Consider the following 6,159-nt stretch of genomic DNA (forward strand, 5'->3'; position numbering starts at 1 on the left):
ACCTACTGCAGCCCCAGATGGCGCGGGACAGAGTTTTTTTCCAGCCTTGGGGACATGTAATTGTTTATTTTCCTGTGCATTCTCACCGGCAGTAGTTTTTTGTACCTCTTGGGCCAATTGACCATTGTATATATTATCAAATCGGAAATTGACGTTTGCCATTCTAACCGTTAAGTGACTTGCAAACTTTTTATCTAACTTAGAATATCGCGCAAAACTTGCACAATTTCCGTCCGCCTCATTTTGGCACTCTTCTATTCCGATCATTTATTTTTGTAACTGTAATAAAAAAAAACGTATTACTGTTTGGGCTTTGACTAAAGTTGAAGCCACGGCAGGTGTCTGGTTAGAGACAGCAAAAATCTTTCAGAGTAACCTATTTCTTTTTTTATCCGCTTTTAAATTTCTGATGGAAAGGGCAATAAACAATCGTATTTTTTACATGCATGTAAACATGGAGTTGCGTGTTCTTTTCTAAAAGTCATGAAAATAAACTGTCAAGACAGTTCATCGTCATTGATGAAATAATATGTGCGTCACTTAAATTACTTAGAATGAACGACATTGTTTCATTGCAATAGTAATGCATGGATCCGCTGAAAGCTCTGAAACTACTTACCACATTTAAATACTTAAATATTACAAAAACACCAAGCTCATATTTTAACGCGTTTACTCTTTGGACATACACTGTCGCCAGTTTACCGCCTTCACGGATGCAACACACATGGCGGCTCAAAGGGATCAACACTACAACAGAATTGTCATTGAACAGATATCTTAAGACCAGCACAGAACATGGAACTCCTTATTACTTCATGAAAGATTGCTTACTTTTATATTCATGCACTCTTTAAACGAAACTAAATTTATACACAAATCCTGAAATGGCGTCTTTACTGCCTTGAAGGTGGAACAATTTCACAACGCTGACGCTTCTGCGCAGGTCGGAATGAGGCGGGGCCAGACTTTAACAGTGGATTCTTTTTCGTTTAAAGCAAAGCACTTTACTATACTTTTCTATAAGAATGTCATATATAAAAAAATGCTAGTTATTTTTTTTTCAGAAGACAAGGAAAAAAACTGTCATGACAGTTGAACGTCATACATCCGTTACTTAAGTTACTGTACTTTGAACATTGTTTCTTTACCAAAAGTAACGTGTAGATCCACTGTAACTAAATATTTACCACATTCACATGCTAAAATATAGCAAAAACAACATGCTCAAATGAAATAATGACATTAAGAAATGTTTTATATTGCATATATCGAAACAACATTTATTCTTTGGACATACTGTACACAGTTGCCAGTTTACCGCCTTCACGGATGCAACAAGCACAAAGTAGCTCAAAGGATAGCGGGTCAACACTACAACAGAATTGTTATTGAATGAACATTTTAACACCAGCACCATCACAGAATATGGCAATCCCTAATCACATCCATTAAGATCGCTTACGTTTACATTAGCGCACACTGAAAACGAAACAAAATTTAAACACAAAAAAAAATCCTGCGTACCGTACCCTGAAATGGCGTCTTTCTTGCTTTCTTTGTTGGCGGAAAGACAATGCGCATGTCAGAATGAGGCGGGGTCAGCCTTTCGTTTATACTTTTTTTGTAATAATGTATTATATATATATAAGTTGGTTATTTTATCCTTTGTATCCGATTTACTTTTTATTATCTTTCCAACGTCTTTTAAATACCTCTTTTAATAACCAAAACACCCAAGTGAATGTACCTTGTAATATTATAATTTGTTTTTATTAATTGCTAGCAAAAGAACTGGCTTGCTTTCCCAACTTTGTGTCTGTTTCCCAATTCCCTTTTCTTCTGTAGTATTTTGTGTGTATTATCCAAAGCATCTAAATGTTCAGCACGTTTCAGTTTGATCTTTCTTCTAATTGTTTGTTCACTCCTCATTCTATAACTGTAAATTCTGGTATTTTTAATATTGTGTGTGCCACATCCATTGTTATAGTGATATTATTTTGGATTGTTCGTTTCAGTAAGTGAGTGGGATTTCCTCCAACATTCCAAAGTGGTGCAGGTCTGATTAAGTGCCACTTCAGAACTGGTTGTGTATAGATGGTGTGGGCAGGGCCGGTGTGTTAAATAATGCCGCCTGAGTCAAGGCACATTTTCAATGCCCACCCCTTATATACTTGTATATCCTTAGTAGGCATGAATGTATGCACTTCTTTCACGTAAAATACAGATTGCGATACTGGGTTCATAATATATGAGGGACGTTCAAAAAGGTTCTGCACTTTTATATTTTCATTGGAAACAGTAAAGACGGGAGGAGTAGTAACTGGGTATTTAAAAGTTGGTAAGACACTGGAAAAATTGCGTCGAAAACGAAGGTGACTGTAATAAAGTGATGTAATTTGTTTTTGAAATTCTTAATAAATAAAGTTAAAAAAAAGTGATGAAACTTTTTAAACATCCCTCGTAATTACTCCCATAATACTAAAAACAGGCAAAATTAATTTTTGAGAAATAACCTGAAAAAAGGAAACCATTAGCATAAAAGCAATTAAATACACAGAATAGACATTAAAAACAACAAAAATGTATATTCTTCTATGCTTCACTTTGATCCAAATATATTTTGTGAGTTTTGCAATTTGCAAAAATGAATACAAAACAAAACTCAGCTGTTGTTAGCATTCCTCCCAGTTCTCTGCAAACCTTTGCAGTTTCAAACTCTCCTGCAAGTTAGAAGTTGCCTGTCCTTTTAACTAAAACACACAATGCTAATTTAATATCTTGACACGTAACAGACATTGTACCTATGACTGACATCTTAACATTCCAGAAATTACCAAAACTTTGCGAAATGACCATAAGTATATACACAATACCACATGTGAAAAGCAGAAAACTGAACAGCAATATCGTAGCTTCAAAATGGGCACAGGCCGTTTTGAACGTTAGAATCTCATAGTGTGGAGAAGCTGTGCGAACTGCAGTTCTGAAATATTCAGAACTATTTTCTATTAAAATACATGTTATTTATTAGCAATCTGAAAGCAACTTACTGATGTACTTCACCATTTCCACACTGCTTGTTTAGTTATGCATCCAGTTCCTGAAACCTTGTAGCAAAAATCCCAAAAAATTCCAGTGGAGTTAACACTGTTTTGTGAAATGGAATATAAGAAATATGGAGAAAGAAGAAAAGAAAAGTTGAATTTTACACAGTTGTCCAACTTTGCCTATAATGGAAACCATTCTACAACTCCTTTTGTTCAAATAATATCAGAATAGAGTTCTCCTGTGATTACTCATAAGTTATCTAGGGAAAGTGTTCTCATATTATGTACATCTATAATGAAGCCTTGTACAAATATTCAATATTTTTTATACTAGGTGACATGCAAAAGTGTAGCCTGCAAATCACTGAGTATACTGATCTTTGTGACACAATCATCCATTGTGAGAAACAACTTATTAGGACTTTATAACATATGATACAGAATTTGCCAACAATCTCCAAGATATGGATAGAATGGAATGGTTGCTTAGTTTTGGTGCATTGCTCACAGAACCAGCACACTGCTATTTTCTCACCAACTTGTTTTCTTTAAATTAAAAATATATTATCATTGCATCTAAATATCTATTTATTTAACTGAACAAGTATAGGGTTGTGATGAACCAGAGTAATACAGTAAAAGTTAAAAACCCTTGTAAATGGCAAAGAGAAAAGTAAATTGCCTTCTTTGTGTGAATATGGGTGTATGACATCAGCCAGGGACGATTCGTTGCTTGTGTCCAGGACTTCCACTGCTGTACTACAGTACCAAAAATGGATTGACAGAGTCAAAAATTAAAATGTTAATTCCAACGCACACGTGGAAGAACGGTCGCTTATATTTTTCTGCTCATGTTAGCAAGTCAGCATATACATGCTCAGACATTTTAATGTCAGCCATCATAGACTGTGACCAAATGTCTGTTTATTTATTCATAATTTACCCTAGTGTCAACTTCTTTTTTTTTCCAATGCAAATACTAGTGATATGTCTCAATTTATTGTACACTAGTAAAATACCCGCGCTTCGCAGCGGCGTAGTACTGCCTTAAAATTTTTATTAAAAAGAAAATTAAACCTTTTTACACTAAGTGAAAATATACCAATAATTATTTGTTAAGGATCTCTTTGTATACCACATTGTTAGTTCGGCCCTCCTGAAGTTAATTCTTCATAATAACTATTCATGGTGGCTCTAAAATCCGTACTGACCCCTACTCTCTCTTCTGTTTCTTTTTCCGGTTTCTTTGTGGTGGTGGCCTGCGCCACCACCACCTACTCAAAGCATCATGATGCTCCAACAATGATGGACTGAAAGCCAGAAGTCTACGTGACCATCATCATCAGGTCCTTCCATGAAAATATGATGATTTATGTTAGGTAGAATGCCCAGAGGGGACTGGGCGGTCTCTTGGTCTGGAACCCCTACAGATTTTATTTTTTCTCCAGCTTTTGGAGTTTTTTTTGTTTTTTCTGTCCACCCTGGCCATCGGACCTTACTCTTATTCTATGTTAATTAATGTTGACTTATGTTTATCTTTTATTGTGTCTTCTATTACTCTATTCATTTTGTAAAGAACTTTGAGCTACATTTTTTTTTTGTATGAATATGTGCTATATAAATAAATGTTGATTGATTGATTGTTAGTTCGGCCCTCCGGTTGTAATATGACCAAGCTGGGCGCTGAGCTTACTCTTGAGCATGCAACATACAGTTGGCCATGTGAAAAGTAATCTTGTCTCAAATCTCACAGCTTGGATTGCTGCTGTCATAATTGGTTTGAGTTTCACGGTTTGTTTCAATTACGACAGTATTTGCAGGATTTGTGTTGAAGTGACATTCCGCATCTGTCAAGCGTTGTAAGCATACAACCAGTTTCATCGATAACTTCACATCCAGCTTTTGAGAGTTTAAACATTCATAAACATCAAAGTGTCCACTACTAAAATTGTCACCTGTGAATCTAAGATGTTTAAGAGGCATTGGCGGTTGTCCAAAGGTGTAAAATATTTGGCCATTTCGGTAGACTTGAAAGCGACAACCAAACAATTCAGCGGCAGCCATCAACTCACATGCAGAACCATAGGTGAAGGGCTTAAGCATTTCACTCTTATAGTGCTCCTGTGTAGTATAATTATCTCCTGTACCGTCATCAGTCCACACCTTGAACCTGTCCCAGTCATTCAACACATAAGACACAATATTCCTCCAGATATCAAGAGTGAGCCTGCAATATATAACAAAGAGAATGGAAAAGGCAGGTGCCATCTCCAGGCATGGAAGCCACTCGGTAAGTGACAGTTCTTTGATCGATGGTGATCACCTCGATAGATATATTAATGGGGGTACGGTTGGAATGATAAAGGAAATGGGTACCCGAACAATGTAAAGTAAGTCTAAAATACCTACACAATAACTATAATTGTAATAAACAAACAATAAAACAGCGGAGAAGCCATGGATTAAATAAGAAGGCTGTAGTTATCAGCAGGGAGACGTCAGTCCCGTGGCGAAGCAAGGTAGGGAATGTAGAGACTGGAGCGAATGACGGCCTTATATAGGCAGGCAGCCAACAACGTGGGAGGCGTTGGGATGGGGGACCCAACGCTGCCTCACACGGTGACCGAGCTGCAGGCTATGGATGTATATATATGTACGTAAGTAGGATTCATTTGGGAACCCACGTACCAAATTTCTTGAAGATGGACCCATAAGTAACAAAGACCGTTGAAAAGTTCAATATGGCCGCCAACAGTGGCATCATACCACCAAAATAAGTATCAAATTTCAGCCTTCTACCTACACGGGAAGTTGTAGAATTAGTGACGTTGGAAAGTTCAATATGGCGGCTGACAGTGCCGGCATACCACCGAAATAAGTACATACATTGGTTTCGGTTAGCGCAGGGAAGCCACCTACCAAATTTCGTGAAGATGGGGCCATAAATAAGAAAGTTCAACATGGCGAACGTTGTCAACCGTTATGACCGTTGCGCGTAGAATTTTAAAATAACACCTGCTTAACTTTTGTAAGCAAGCTGTAAGGAATGAGCCTGCCAAATTTCAGCCTTCTACCTACACGGGAAGTTGGAGAATTAGTGACGTTGGAA

This window comes from Polypterus senegalus, chromosome 18, assembly GCF_016835505.1.
Source record: "Polypterus senegalus isolate Bchr_013 chromosome 18, ASM1683550v1, whole genome shotgun sequence".
Lineage (NCBI taxonomy): Eukaryota > Metazoa > Chordata > Cladistia > Polypteriformes > Polypteridae > Polypterus > Polypterus senegalus.